Source organism: Bos indicus, chromosome 10 (assembly GCF_029378745.1).
Source record: "Bos indicus isolate NIAB-ARS_2022 breed Sahiwal x Tharparkar chromosome 10, NIAB-ARS_B.indTharparkar_mat_pri_1.0, whole genome shotgun sequence".
NCBI classification, from domain to species: Eukaryota; Metazoa; Chordata; class Mammalia; order Artiodactyla; family Bovidae; genus Bos; species Bos indicus.
In genome coordinates this window covers 96,549,118-96,564,505 of record NC_091769.1, presented here as the reverse complement: position 1 = coordinate 96,564,505, position 15,388 = coordinate 96,549,118, and positions in this window count along the sequence as shown.

Sequence of the window (15,388 nt, the reverse complement as noted above, 5' to 3'; positions counted from 1 at the left end):
TCGCTCCATCTCTGCCTCTGCACCCTGTGGTAACACCACTTGTGTCTCTGTGCCCTGTGTCTTCACGTGATGTTCTTAGAAGGACACCTGTCACTGGATTTTGTCATTGCCGTTGTTCAGTCCCTAAGTCATTTCCGACTCTTTGCCACTCCATGCACTGCAGCAGCCAGGCTTCCCTTTCCTCCAGTATCTCTGGGGGTTTGCTCAGACTCATGTCCATTGAGTTGGTGATGGATTTAGAATCCATTCTAGTCCAGGATGACCTCATCTTAATTTGACTACATCTGCAAAGGCTATTTTCAGTAGTCACATTCACAGGTACCTGGGTTACAATTGCAATATATCTTTTACTTTTTTTTTTTTTTGTCAGTTTTAAATTGTATTTTATATAGAGTCTTGCTTGGTGACAAGTTAACGGTCCCCTTAATATGAAATGAATAAATTTAAAATGGATATTAAAGACATGGCTATACTGATTTTTCAATCCTTTCACAAAAAACTCCGAGAAATGATATAAACTTTTCCAGAAAGAACTACAATTTAAAACCTGTCTGGCAAACACAACTCACAGACAGTAGAGTCTGCAATTTTGCACGGCTGCAGAGACACACATTCAGTTCACCCCACAATATACACTGAGTCTTGTACTGTTTATACAACCCAGAAGCTGCTTCCATCCTTGGAGAAGTGTCTACTACTATTGTTACACATTTTTGTTGCTGATCTTAGAAAGAACTCCTAAGAGTTGAAGGAAGCAAAATGGATTTTAAACATTAATTAATATTTCACTTTTTAAAAAACATACCTAAAGCTGATCCTGATTTTGAGCAGTGCATGTACAAGGCCTGGAAAGTAGACAAGTAATATAACAGCATATGTCTACAATCCTGCGTTTTCCTTAATTGCATGCCTAACCCCAACTCTGCCTAGTTTCTTAAACAACTAAAATCTGCCAAATAAAAGAGAAAGAAAAAGAAAAGCATCCAGAATACTAATTAAGCTGAGAGGTATTCACTGCTGCCCCTTAAGGTAAATGAGTCTTTGTTGCCACTTCCTCGGTGCTTCCTCACCTCTGTAAATTCGAGGCCACTGACTTCCTGTCCAGGAAAGCTAGAATCCACTCTTGAGATCCTAGCTCATTTGTAAGGTATTTCCAGAACGGAGGAAAAACTGTGCCAAACATTGCAAATCATATATGATCTGTGTCATGAGACCCTCAAACGATTTCATTTACAAGCACATAAAACATGCTGTAATTTGAACCGCAGTCCTGCAAAGGCGGGATCTGGGCGCCATTCACTCTGCTATGCAATGTTGCCCTGGCACGGCCTTCTCAAGTTTTCCCTGCTTGAATCTGCTTAGATGATTACTCTTTTTACTTCGGGGAAAAAAAAAAAAAAAACCTTTACAATGTTTAATCAGGATGATATAATTGACTGTAATATTGTCCTCTGATTGCCATGGAAAATAAGCTTTAAACATTCCTATCGTAATCTGATTTACCATAAATAATGCAAAAGCACAAAAAAGTTTATGCTGATTGAGGAAAGGCATAAAGTAATTAATATACTGTGGATTACGAATCTGATTGTCCCAGGGGGAATAAAATAAAAAAGGTAGATTTTAATAAAACAAGACAGATGTGTTACAATAAGATCATTTTATTCAATGACTGAATCAATTTCCTGGGAGATGTTAAAATACCATTTCAGACATCTTTTATGTGTCACTTTATATCTTCTTTGCCTCACCAGTCTTTGCTCTAGCTGCTACTGAGCTGACTAGATCGCTGATTACCTTGACAGCATCTCTGATTAATTACCTCTCCCCTCCCCTTTAATAGGCTGACCACCTGGTCCTGATGTACCTGGGACTTGCCTCCTTTCAGCACTGAAAGTGTCTCGTTCTGGGACTCTGGGAAACCTCTCACTTTCAAGCACATCAGATAGGTTGGTCATCTAACTGGACCTGAAACGTAAGATACCATGTGAGGGGCCCAGTTTGCTGCCCTTGCTTATGGAACCTGAGAATGTGGGGATTTAAGGTTCTATGGGGGGCATTTTTATCCAAAGGAAGCTGGAAACCTATAGATCCATTTTTCCTCCTTTTCTTTCTGGGGCTTATTGTCCTGACTTGCAGCTTACTCAGCTTCTCAGAAGATGGTCCCATAGAATTTTAAATAATCAGTTTCATGGAGGGCTTCTCCAGTGGCTCAGCTGGTAAACAACCCGCCTGCCAATGCAGAAGATGCAAGAGAGGTGGGCTCAATCTCTGGGGAGGGAAGATCCCCTGGAGAAAGGGATTCCAGTATTCCATTCCAGTATTCTTGCCTGGAGAATTCCATTGACAGAGAAGCCCCGTAGGCTGCAGTCCATGGGGTCACAAAGAGTCGGACATGAGTGAGCATGCATGCCTCAGGGGTAATGCCTATTATTGGTTTTCCTTCCTTCCCTATTTTACTATCTTATCCTTCACTCCCTTTTCCTGGGTTTTCATTCCAGAATAAAGTAACAGCTCAGGAGCCATTTGTCTCTGGTTTCTCTTTTAGTGAATACAGTTTACACAGGCTACTTTCTTCTGTGAAAGTAGCCACACAGGAATAAATGTAGACAATAAACCTCCAGGTTCAGATTTGGGGGCTGGATGACTCACTCCCTCTGCTCTGTTTGCAGATAACCACACTGCTGGTATGAAGAGGGTATCTGTTTCACAATACGCATCAAAACTACTCAGGTATCTGTCTATGGTTAATTGGGAAGAAGGGGAAATACCTGGATGTGCAGCAGCAATGGTACTTGGAACATATGAGAACAGTGCATGCATGCAGGCTAAGTTGCTTCAGCCATGTCCGACTCTTTGCTACCTGCCCCCTCTCCCTCCATGGACAGCAGCAATCCAGGCTCCTCTGTCCGTGTGACTCTCCAGGCAAGAATACTGGAGCAGGCTGCCATGCCCTCCTCCAAGGGATCGTCTTGACTCAGGAACTGAACCCAAGTCTCTTCTGTCTCCTACATAGGCATGCAGGTACTTCACTGCTGGCACCAGGAGAACAGTAATCATTGTAAGAATTGTGGGGTGATTTGGGCTTGATTAACTGCTTTGGGAATTTTAGTAATAATTATAGGCTCAGAGCACTCAGTTGTCAATTCATGCTATGCTGGAAAAGGCAGCATTCCTTTATGGCAGCTCTGAATAACATTTTAATTTTCTGCATCTGCTGCTCCTCAGTTCATGTCCAGCTCTTTGCGACCCCATGGACTGCAGTACTCCAGGTTTCCCTGTCCATCACCAACTCCTGGAGCTTGCTCAAACTCATGTCCATTGAGTCGGTGATGCCATCCAACCATCTCATCTTCTGTTGTCCCCTTCTCCTCCTGCCTTCAGTCTTTCCCAGCATCAGGGTCTTTTCTAATGAGTCAGCTCTTCTCATCAGATGGTCAAAGTATTGGAACTTCGCTTCAGTAACAGTCCTTCCAATGAATATTCAGGACTGATTTCCTGTAGGTAGGATGGACTGGTTTGATCTCCTTGCAGTCCAGGGGACTCTCAGGAACTGCCGTTGATATGCTAACAATCAAGATCACGACGTAAGAGTTGCAAAAGAGACAGAATGCCTACCTTTGGCATAGACAGGTTTTCTATCCAAAGTCAGAAATCATTCATGGATATATGAATGGTTGAAACTTCTTAAAACCTGGATTTTCCCAAGTCCTCTGGGATGGCATGATCACTTCCTTTCCCTTGATGAAGGAGAGCAGAATTTCCTTGCTTAGAGGCTTCCTTGAAGCAGGTGACTTGCAGGATTAAGCTTATCCTCTTCGAGATCTGCCCTTGCCTTCTCATCCTTCCTGGATGTCAGTCTGGTGATCAGATGAGGTCTTAGCATAGCACGGGCAAGGAAATACATTTTGTGCTCCAGAAGGAAGTTCCTTAAATACTAAGGAGATGGTAGGTTCTAACTAATATGTGCCAGCTAAAACCAACAAGTATAGAAGTGGCTCTTGAGGGCACTGGAAGAGGAAGGATGGGAAACAAGGTTGCTCTCTAAGGAACTCTGTCCAAGATAATGTAATATATTTATAATGGAAGGTGAAAAAGTTTAAATAAATATAGAAATTATACTTATTTTCTTTGTGATGGTGAGAGAAGGGAAAAATGGGAAGAGAAAAAGAGAAAGGTGAAACAAAGACACCCAGAGAGAGATGCTGGGTGTTAAAGAAAAGAAAGAATTCAACTTGTAAGGTTTGTGGATTAGTTTGTAGGCTGTAATGCAAAGGACATGGTTTACAGAACATCCTGATCCTCTCCCTGACACATATCAAGAAAGCAACTTTAGCAAAAACGCATGTGTTCATTCATTCAGCCACTCATTCATCCATTCTCACATTCAATTACCATGTCCTGCCCTCCTGCTCTGAGGCCAGGCATTATGCTAGTTGTTTTGAAACTACAAAAGGGCAAATGTCACAGACCTCTGCTCTTACTGAACTCCAACTTCAGTGGGAGAAGGATACACCAAAGAAGATATATATTTTTTTAAATGATGCAAAAATCACAATGATAGAACCATGTACAAAGAAGAGTGGAAGGATGCTGAGGCTGTAAAACTCACCAAGCCAGCGCAGCACAGTTCTTGGAGGCAAGGGGCACCCGCTGCAGCAGACACTCTTCTCCATCAGCATCCTCTGAACTCATCTCAGTTCACCTGTTTCCGTGGGCAGTGCCAGCGTGTGGACAGCTTCTTAGTGCCAGGCTGGCCACTGTCTCCTCCTGAGGACCTTCCCAAGCATGGTTGCCACCCAGAAGGGCAGGGTGGTTTGCACTTAAAGGACATGGGAATGAAAGCTGGTGGATAAACCACCCAGTCTCCACAGCCTCTGATGGGTTGATTCTGGAGCCCCTCCTGTGCCTTCTCAGAGCATGCCCAGTGGGGCCAATGCCCAGGTGCCTACCAAGGTAACTCACTCACTCACATGGTAACTCACTCACTAGGGCACAGTTTATTGGCATTTCTTCCTCTTCTGACCTACATCACTGCATTCTTTAGGGCTTGCTTTCAGAGAAACCCAAATTAAGACATACACCAAGATGGAAAAGCCTATAATCTTCTCTGGGACAATGTGAATGAATTATAGGAGGTGCTAGCAGATGCTTTTCTTGACCTGATTTCCTGTCAAAGAAAAGCAGAGGGAGAGGAATTTGCCAAAGAATCATAAGACACTTTGTGTTTGCAGAAAAGGTCGGTTGATGACAGTGTGGAAGAGAGGGGCTCTGTTTTTTATTTTTTTTAAGAAGCCCAACAACAGCCAATTGTGATTGGCTGAGATAAACTTTCCATATCAGTGCATCTGCATGTTTATGTTTTGGTTAAACACTAATGGGAAAAGACTCCGATGCTGGGAAAGATTGAAGGGAAACGGAGAAGGGGCGGCAGAGGATGAGATGGTTAGGTAGCATCAAGGACTCAATGGACGTGAATTTGAGCAAACTCCGGGAGATGGTGAAGGACAGAGTAGCCTGATGTGCTGCAGTCCATGGGGTCGCAGAGTTGGACGCGACTTAGCCACTGAACCACAACAAAAGACTCTAATCCACAGCAGTAGGTTCCCTGTTTTTGATGATGATAATTGTCATTAATATTTATTTAGCAATTTGATATGTGCCCAAAGCTATGAGATACTTTGTATGCATTATTCTGTATAATCCTCATGACAACACTATGAGCTAGATTCCATTAAAATCCTTGTTTCTGAAATAAGGAAGCCAAAGTTTAGAAAACTTATTTATGTTGTTATAACTCCACTGGAAAATTACATGAAAGAATAGAACTTCCTGAAACTCCAGTACTTTGGCCACCTCATGAGAAGAGTTGACTCATTGGAAAAGACTCCGATGCTGGGAGGGATTGGGGGCAGGAGGAGAAGGGGACGACAGAGGATGAGATGGCTGGATGGCATCACCAACTCAACGGACGTGAATTTGAGTGAACTCCGGGAGTTGGTGATGGACAGGGAGGCCTGGCATGCTGAGATTCATGGGGTCGCAGAGTCGGACACGACTGAGCTACTGAACTAAACTGAACTGAACACTATTATTCATTTTAAATAATTAGTAGCTTGACCTATTTTCAGAGTCCAAAGGTAATAGACATTTTTAACCATATGCATATTGTAGATGAGGAAACATAAGCTCAGAGAGTCTTAGTAAATTACAGAGGATCAGCCCTAGGGAATGCCTTGAAAGTACCACAGTCCCAGTATAGAGACCACAGCCAAGATCTTTGGTTTGCTCCGTGTTCCTGACTCACAGAGCAGCCTCAGCTGTGCTTTCTGCCCCCAAGGCCAGCCTTACTACTGTACGTGTACGGGATTTTTCAATCTGCATGCTCAGTCATGTCTGGCTCTTGGCAACTCCCTGGACTGTAGCCTGCCAGGTTACTCTGTCCATGGGATTTTCTCAGCAAAAATACTGAAACAGGTTGCCATTTCCTTCTCCAGGGGATCTTTCCAAGCTAGGAATCCAATCTGCGTCTCCTGTATTGCAAGTGGATTCTTTACTGCTGAGCCACAGGGGAAGCCTTTTTTTTTTTTTTTTTTTTCTTTTTTTTTCCTATGCACATGTTAAAAAACTCAAATTACAAAAGGCTATAAAATGTGAATTCACACTCTAACTTCATGACCTCCTTTTCAGAGGCCAAAAATGTGAACTTGTGTTGGATCTTTCGAGAAAATTTCCATATACAATCATCCGTTGGTATCCATAGGGAATTGATTCCAGGACTCCTGCTGATACCAAAATCTGTAAGTACTCCAGACCCTTATATAAAATGGAAGAGTATTTGCATATAATCTACACACATACTCTCATAGTTTTTGAATCATCTCTAGATTATTTATAATACTTGACTTAATGTAAATGTCATGTAAATACAATGTAAATTGTATTTAAATAGGTATCTGCGTGCAGCATATGTATGTTTGACTTTTTGGAACTTTCTGGAAATTTTTGTCTGAATATTTTTGATCTATGACTGATTGGATCCATATATACAGAACCTGAGGATATAAAGAGCCAACTGTATTTATATATGAATAACCTTCCTCAGTGGCTCAGCTGGTAAAGAACCTGACTGCCAATGAAGGAGATGCAAGAGATATGGATTCCATCCCTGAGTTGGAAAGATCCCCTGGAGGAGGGCATGGCAATCCACTCCAGTATGTTTGCCTGGAAAATCCCATGGACAGAGGAGCCTAGGTAGGCTACAGTCCATGGGGTCACAGAGTCGGACACGACTGAGTGACTAAGCATGCACACACAAAATTTGCACACTTTTTAAAGAACTGTCTTTTTTTAAACAGATCATTCTGTTAGCAGCAGCTGTAGAGTTCCTGTCTGCTTATTTAATGGCTTCATAATACTCCACAAGACAGAGGTACTATAATTCAATTACGTCTCTTGCTGATGGTCAATTTTGCTTTTCATTCTCTGGCTAGTACTAACAGTACTGCAATAAACATCCTGAACATATTCTTTTGAGCATGTGTATGAGCACATCCGTAGGATAATTTCCTGGGAAGTAATATAAGAGGATGAAGGGATATTTTCTTCTTTTTTTTTTTTCTGTTAATTACCAGTTGATGTATTAAACACACTAATTCCCAGGGAATGTTTCTGTGACTAATAAATTATGGCAACATTTCCTTCTCCAAAGAGGACAGAGGGACATTTTCAGGTGGGAATGGTCCGCAGATAAGCAGCAGGGGGAGGATGCTCCAGGACCCGGGTGAGTTTCTGTCCGCCCCCTGCTAATGGTTCCCAGGTGCAGGAGGCTGTCACACAAACAGGCATTCCAAATCCTGCAGCATCGGCATGGGGTGCAGGGGTCCATTGCCAAGGATGAGCTTTAGTCCAGGAAATGGACACATTTTTGCTAGAGGAACACATGACCTTAAATCCACAGCTTAGCAGGGGGTTAAAAATTCAAATATCGAATTTGTGTTCAGAGGGGGGCTCTAAAAGCAGACTGAGAGAATGTGTGCTCACTGGATATTCTTTAATTGATTTTTTAATTTCTTAGAATGTTCAAAATAACTACTAATAACAAATAAATACATTCAAGGATTTTTGACACTTAGAAATAGTATAATTCTTTCACTGTGGGTTCATTTACAGGACAAAAATCACTCGGCACCCTCAGTTTCCCCTCTTAATCGTAATCTCTCTCATCTCTTAAATTCAGTGCTCTATTTCCCTGATAGCTCAGATGGTAAAGAATCTGTCTGCAGTGCAGGAGACCTGGGTTCAATTCTTGGGTTGGAAAGACCCCCTTGGAGAAGGCAATGGCTTCCCACTCCAGTATTATGGCCTGGAGAACTCCATGGACAGACGAACCCAGCAGGCTTCAGTCCATGGGGTCACAGAGAGTCAGACATGACTGAGGGACTAACACTCACCTCACAAAGCATAAATACATTTGATATCTCCAGCTTCCTTAATCTGCCTCTCTCTGCCCCTCTGCCACAGTCTGCAGGTGAAACCCTTTTTAGGAATGTCACACTCCTTGTTTCCCCACCAGGGCCACATTTGTGAACTCTCCAAAGATGCAAAGTGAAGACTTTCCTTAAGAACTGAAATTCTCTGCTGCCATGGCTTCCTCCAGTTTCATTCACTAGTTCTGCTTAACTCAGGCTCCTATTCCAAAAGCATCCCACGGTTGCCTGATGGTCCCCTTCCACGTCCAGTAATGACCTATTTAATATGTTAAATTATTCTCTTATTTAAGTGATGTTTCCTTAATTGTCTTTATGGAGGTTGAGTTTCTTTTGTTGCTATTCCTGCTGCTTCCTCTCCAGACTGATTTGATCTCCAGCTATTCAAGAGCCCATCTTTGCAAGGACCACATGTGAGCCGGGAAGCAGGGCAGGGACTTGGTAAGTTTCTCCCATAGCCCATCACCCGAGCACCTGCACCACGCCTGCATCCGCAGCTGCCTCACGGTTCTGCCAAAGCCTCTCTGGGCAGACACACAGCCCCAGGCGGCACTGCCAGTTCTGAGGCAGCTTAGGAATTTAGAGGGGATGTCTGTGACATAGACAAAGCTGTACTTCCTTCTAGGGATCTGGACAATTTGAACTTGGCAGAAACATCTGCCCCCTGACAAGTCTTGGTTAGGAGTCTAACTCTCAGTAGATAGTTTTAAATGTTTGGATTGAAATAAATTACTATAGATGGGCAATTGTAACACCAAAGCATGTTCTTGCAGAGTTTTACCATTTAGATACCTCTACTTATCCATTGGTTTATGCATGTATGCTCAGTCGTGCCCGACTCTTTGCAACCCACGGACTGTAGCCCACCAGGCTCCTCTGTCCATGGGATTTCCTAGGCAAGAATATTGGAGTGGGTACCCATTTTCTCATCCAGAAGGTCTTCCGGATCCAGGGATCAAACCCGAGTCTCCTGTATTTTCTGCATTGGCAGGCAGATTCTTTACGACTAGCACCACACAGGAAGCCCACCCATGAGTTTAGGTATTCAATGAATATTTCTTATACCAAGTTATGTGAAAGAGAAGCTTCTACTCTTCAGCAGTTAGGGGAGCCAACTTGTACCTGAAAATTAAATCTGGTGGTTGAAGTTCATTGGCAGGAAATTTGAATATACTCTTGAAAACAGAAAAGCCATTATAAGGATGATTCTAAATATTAAATGATATTTGGCATATGCCATCACTTGGCTAAACTTAAAAGAGTTTAGTAAATTTGTCTTTGGGACAACATGAGTCATACATGCATTAATATAGCTTGTATGTCTTAAAATTATTCCAGATTGATTTCACATAAGAGTGGTAAAAAAAAAAAGTCACCCAAGATCTCTGTAGTTGTTGCTATAACTGATCAGCTTATTGGGGTGGAAAATGAAATATCTCAGAGCTGTTGAGAGGAAGACACTCTTAAGACACTTTTAGAGCTGGTGATGGGGCCATCGTCTGAGTGGAATTGTGCAGACTGCGGCTTTGGGGACTTGCCCGTCATTCCTTGGATATGTTAGGTCCAAAAGTCAATAGCCACTTCAGTTTCCAAGGTTTTCCATTCTAGTTCTTCACACCTAAGATGACTGTTCCTAAGTAAATCAAAATAATGCAAAAGCAAAACTAAAGGAAACAAAACCATCAAATTCCCTTGTCTGAGTCCTCAAGGAAAATGACAGCAGGAAAAGAGAAAGGCATTGTTTTAAATCTCATTTTAGAGCATTTTTCATGTTTTTCCCCATCATGTTTAGGAGTATTCTGTTGCACTCTGATATACCTAGATATAAGAGGGAAAAGGTGATGCAGGTAAAATATAAAATATTACCAAGGCTAGTTGAGAAAACACGTGGAACTCTAAAACATCAATGAAGAAAAACTAGATAATCACCTTCCCCTCGCACTCTAAATTTACGACCCCTTGGGTGATGCTTCAGTGGTCTGGCGCCTGCTAATTTCTTTCTGTGGAAACCGGCAGGCATTTGCCATGGGAGACCCGCTGTCAGCCAATCAGGGTGAGCCGTCCGGGCCGCTTTGATGTAACATAAGTTGGAGAGTAGCAGGTGGCCTTCCCTGCTGTTTGGAGTGCAGCTTGGGGAGTCCTGTCAGATGCAGCAGCTCCTCTTTATCTGCATGGAATCTGTGTAAATCACAAAAGAACAGATGGAAAAATAGTCACACACCCCCGTTCACCTCTTAGAAGCAGCTCGTAAACCACCGTCCACCACCCGCTCATTTTAAAAACAACCATGGGTGGGTTAGTTCCCCCAACTGCTACAGCGTACTTGTTTTGTTTACGAAAACATCCAAATACGTGAATTAGACAAAGAAAGCAAGAACAGCAAACAATTTAAATGATCACAGCTGGTATATACGTATCATTTATCCCGATATCCTGGATTGAGGTTAAGTAGACACTGAAAAATCAGAAATTATTTCTCATCTGCCCACCCTAATTACTATCTGTGATGGTCTTGGTGATGTCAGATAACTGCGCTTTAGTGTGTCTGTTTGATTCTTGCTGATTTTGAAATTCAATTATGTAATTATTTCCGTTTATTTTCCCTGAAAACTCTAAATACTTTTCTAGGAATCAGCTCTATGTAGTTTCATGTTAGAAACCAGAAAACAAAAACTGAAAAAAAGAAATGATTTTAAAAGAATTTTACTTGAATTCTATGCAAGTGGAGGAAGTAGTTTCAATTTATACAAACATAGTACTTGAATTTGTGGTGTTCAGCTAATGCACAATGTGTGGTTCATTTGTGTATATAAATAGAAAAAGAATTTAAAAAGCAAAACAAAAAAACCTTAGTCCTAAAAGAGAAAATGGCAGGAACAAAGTTATCAAGGTATGAGAATGAAAAGGAGCATGGCATGAACTGTGTCTCACTTTAGTGTGATTTGTGAGACAAGGTGCTGAAAGAGATGGAGAGATGGGTTAGCCAGGTCTTGACCACAGAGGACCTCAAAGGTCTTAGGAAAAAACATAGGCTTTGACCTCGATGTGATCAAAGTTGAATATTCAGTGTTGATTTTATTTATAGGTTTAAAATCTGTACCAATAATACATTTAAAAACACAGAAGCTGTCCGAAGACTTAGAAGGCAGAGAAGTTGTCCATTAGAGTACACTGTTATTCAGAAATGAAACAACTTCTATTTTCTTAGGGACTGCTATAGAGTACAAGGATATTGTTATGGAAGATCCTTATTATACCATGATGAACTTAAAAAGAAGTGACAACCAAATCTTGGAAACAATGCAAAGTGAAGTTAAATGTGAGTAGAAGTAAATAACCTTAGGAAAGTGTTCAAAACATTGCCTTTTCTATAAACTCCAAGAGGCCAAAAAGAACACAGGAATTGTGTCCAGAACTCCATAGGACAATAAGACCAGTGGCTCTCAACTGAGGACGATATTTCCCTCCAGGGGACACTTGACGATGTCTGGAGACATTTCTGCTGTCACAACTGGTGGGAGAGTGAGTTATTGAAACCTAGTGAGTTGAGGTCAAAGATACTGCTAAACACAGGAGAGCCCTGTACAGCAAAAAATTACCCAGCCCAAAATGCCAGTAGTGCTGAAACTGAGAACTCTGTTTTACATACCTCCAACATTTGATCATATCCCCTGTCCTCAAGAGAATGAAAATCCAAAGTTTCCTCATGTCTCATCACGTACATTTGGACAAATCAGTCAAGACAATTTACTTAAGGTCATTGAATGCATGACTTACAAAATCAATCAACAGAATCTTACAAAATCCTATTGTTTTGGAGCACTTTTTTTTTTTTTTGTAACTATTTACATCCTTTTGGAAAGTTGCTAATGAAATATTGTCTTATTAAACAAAATTATGCTTGAAATAAAGGTGGTATTTTTAATAAAGTTCCAACAAAAAGCTCTCCACTTTTAAATTTTGTTTTGAATTGAATAGTGGGCAAATCATTTCATCAGATGCAAACTCATGCATAGAATGGATAAACAACTAGGTCCTAAAATATAGCACAGGGGACTATATTTAATATCCTGTGATAAATCAAAATGGAAAAGAATAGGAAAAAGAATGTATATTTATGTTATAACTGAAACACTTTACTGTACAACAGATATTAACACATTATAAATCAAACTAATTCAATTAAATTAAAAAAAATCAAATCATTTCACAAGAGCTAGTATGAAGCAACTAAGCATTTCATTTCCAGATATCCATAATAAAATACCTTTGTTATCAAAACATTACTGGGTGTGAGACAGATTTTTTTCTTTTTTTATGAGATTAAGCTTCTCTAAAGAGTTATTTTTACTTTTTGGTAGTCAGATGTGTTTTTCTGGTGAATCTAAAGGAGTAGGAATATTTAGTTTGTTCTCTGTAACACAAAATTAAAAGAACAATTACCAGTGAAAATTTCTCCTTCTTTAATATTCATTCACTTTTGATAATCTCTGTTTATTAAAATTCTGTTTGGTATCATCAAAGATTACCACAAGGAAAGCTAGTAATTTATCTCTACTGGAAGGTTTTACTTAAGATAGCTTTTATTTTTCTTCATCATTCCTATACATTAAGAAAAGGACAGGAATCTGTATTGTTTATAGCAGTGATACTAATAACTGAAGCACAGAGAAGGCTCAACTTTGATTATAAAAAGTAATTATCAAAGATCAAATTAATTGATACAGCAATGGCATCTGGGATTATCTTTTCTGCTTTCACTGCTGACAAATGGGCTTGGTGAATGTTTGATGTCCACTACATGCTCTTGCTCTCAGGTCTCTGATAAAGAATATGAGATAATCGCACCTGTCAGATTTAATCCTGAACTTGGATCTTTTAAAAATATTTTATCAAAACAATATTAAACACCTAAGAAATGAAATTAAACACTGCAGCCATGAAATTAAAAGACGCTTGCTCCTTGGAAGAAAAGCTATGACAAACCTAGACAGCGTATTAAAAAGCTGAGATATTACTTTGCCAACAAAGGTCCAAATAGCCAAAGTTATGGCTTGTCCAGTTGTCATGGATGTGAGAGATGGACCATAAAGAAAGCTTAGCACTGAAAAATTGATGCTTTTGAACTGTGGTGCTGGAGAAGATTTTTGAGAGTCCCTTGAACAGCAAGGAGGTCCAACCAGTCCATATTAAGGAAATCAGTCCTGAATATTCACTGGAAGGACTGATGCTAAAGCTGAAGTTCCAATACTTTGGCCACCTGATGCAAAGAACTGATTTACTGGAAAAGACCCTGATGCTGGGAAATATTAACGGCAGGAGGAGAAGGGGACAACAGAGGATGAGATGGTTTGGTGGTATCACCGACTCAATAGACATGAGTTTGAGCAAAGTCCAGGAGATGGTGAAGGACAGGGAAGCCTGGTGTGCTACAGTGCATGGTGTCATGAAGAGTCAGACATGACTGAGTGCCTGAACAACAAGAAGAAATGAAGAACTTTACTTACTACTTCTTTGCTAAGGATTTGCAAACAAGATTTTTAATATGTAGCCATATGGAAATACGGGGTGTCTCTGTTAGCTCAGTGGTAAAGAATCCACCTGCAATGCAGGAGACATGGATTCGATCCCTGTGTCAGGAAGATCCCCTGGAGGAGGGCATGGCAACAGACTCCAGTATTCTTGCCTGGAGAATCTCATGGCCAGAGGAGTCTGGAGGGCTGCAAGCCAAAGGATTGCAAAGAATCGGATGTGACTGAAGCAGCTAAGCATGCACACATACATGGAAATAGGATGTTGACCTCAGAATCTTTAAAACTTGGTTATCCTTTTAATACTTAAAACTTTGGTCATTAGTTCTGCAAGGTACTCCCTGGTAAAGAAGATTCCATAGACATAAAATGATTGGAAAACCTACTCAGTTTATTGTTCTCTTGGAGAATATACCTTGTCCCAACATATCTTGTAAAGAGAAACCAATAAAAACTTTCTTGATTTATCCCATCATGTCTCAAAGCCATAACATCTAGTGAATTCATTGTTCCAAGCAACAAATTTTTGGGAAAAAAAAGTAACTTAGAATATCTAGTCTCAATCTTCTATTGGTTTTTGTTTTGGTTTAATTGAATCTTAGGTCTTTTTACCTAACTACCAGCTACTTTTTTTTTTTTTTTTCTTTTTATTAGCACTTCTGTCAGAGGTGAAAGTACAGGAGATTGACTTTAGATTTGTCTCCATTATTTTTCATAAATGGCTTAGAAAGAATAAGTTGCTTTTGAATTTTTTTTTTTTACTTCCCCAGAATCCATATTCTGGGACAGAAATGGTAAGGAATACAGACAAGCAAAAACAAACATCATTCAATGCACCGTTTCAATCTCCTTTGTATAACTATAAGACACCCTATTTCATATTTTAGTCGCATTTCACCTTTAGTAACTCAGCACACACTGCGCCAAATATATGTTGGACACATTTGTGACTAAATTTAATGCTCACCTACAGTCACATTATTGTTGTTCTTGATGGATGAAAATGATGCTTTTGCTTTTTCTTTGAGTTTGATTGACAAATTTATGACTACACCTGCAATCTTTCTCAGACTTCTGAGGACCACATTTTAGGGGTCTGCCTCCTTGTATTACTGTGGGGATTTGAATCTCATGGGGCAAAACCAAGAGTAAGAATTCTGCTAAATCCAAACCATTCTACAACCCTGCCATCCAGTTCTCCTGCATTGGAAATGAATGAACATGTTCAGATCAGAGTGTAAATTGGCATGAACCTTCATCTGAAATGCAATAAAGTTAGAGAAGAGTGGATGATTTTTTAAAACGTATCATTATTCATATTCAATGCTTCCTCTGCACTTCTGTGTACCATCTGGTCCTGATGGTCGA